Source organism: Nannospalax galili, unplaced genomic scaffold (genome assembly GCF_000622305.1).
Source record: "Nannospalax galili isolate Female #2095 unplaced genomic scaffold, S.galili_v1.0 scaffold961, whole genome shotgun sequence".
NCBI lineage: Eukaryota > Metazoa > Chordata > Mammalia > Rodentia > Spalacidae > Nannospalax > Nannospalax galili.
The window spans coordinates 238,160-239,271 of record NW_008344314.1 but is presented as its reverse complement, the minus strand read 5'-3'; the positions used below and the strand labels follow the sequence as shown (position 1 = coordinate 239,271).

The following is a 1,112-nucleotide window of genomic DNA, read 5'->3' as shown; positions in this document are numbered from 1 at the left end:
AGAAACGTTGGGGTGGTGGGGATGAGGGTGTGTGTCGGGTGGGAGGCAGCCAGGGCCGGTTGTACCTGCTGCTGAGGATAGGGTCACAAAGCCCTCGCTATGCCCCACCATCCTAGGAGGCCTGTGGATTTTGCTGGGCGAGGCAGCATTGGAAGTATGGAGTAGGGGGAGGGGCGGTGGGGTCGCCAGAGCTGAGAGACTCCTGTGGCGGTTGGGAGGCAGGCAGAGGCACTGGCCGGCAGTAGGGCAGCAGGGCGTGGTCCTGTGCCAGGCGCTGGAGGCACTGGGATTAGACACAGGCCAGAACCTCGGAGAAGTGAGGTGCACTGGCTAGCAGGCCTCCAGAAAGGCTCCCGAAGCAGTCCGATTTGGGAAGCCAAGCAGGCTAGGGCCCGTGGCCCTTGCACTGTGTCCCTCTGGCCCCCTCTGCTGCTGCCATCGCCACTGCCGCCACCCTGCAGGCTCTTGGGGCAGCTGGGAGCAGCGCCAGGGGTCTATGGCCATATCACCATGAACGCGCGAGATCTCCTTGGATCTCGGAAGCTAAGCAGGGTCGGGTCTGGTGAGTACCTGGATGGAGACTGCCTGGGAATACCCGGTGCTGTAGGCTTTTGCGTCTCCCTCCGGGTCTCTCCCTTTTGCACCCTGCCAGGTCAGCGCTCCAAGATACAGCTGCAGGGCCCTCCATCCCTACACAAGATCCCCTCACCCTGGTCAGCTCGCCTCCTCTGCACTGGGCGCAGGCGCTCCCCCCACCCTCACTTCTACTCCCGCCCAACTCACACACACAGAGCTCAGGGCACCGCTGTCCTCTTTGCCCACAGACTGTTGGGTGCCCTCCAGCCTAGGGTCTGGGCGGGTAGGGGAGGCCCGAAGCCGCCTGAAGCCCTTATGAAAGGGGCCCAGGGTCCGTGGGTGACCGCGAGCCAGGCGTCCCATGCGGCGGATCGCCCAAAATGCCCATGCAGCGCCTGCCTCCATTCTTCCTTGGGTGAGATGTGAGGTCTGGGGGCAGGATAGGGGCACAGGGTCTTCTTGACAGCACCTGGCTGACACTCCCACGCCGGCCGGCGGGGCACCTCTCCTCTGCTGGAGTCAGACCAGCATCATCC

General features: G+C 64.2%; 1 pseudogene; it reads left to right on the top strand.

The window, feature by feature from the left end:
- The first annotated feature begins 492 nt into the window (after nucleotides 1-492).
- On the top strand, nucleotides 493-610 carry LOC115071629 (annotated as a pseudogene).
- The last annotated feature ends 502 nt before the right edge of the window (nucleotides 611-1,112 follow it).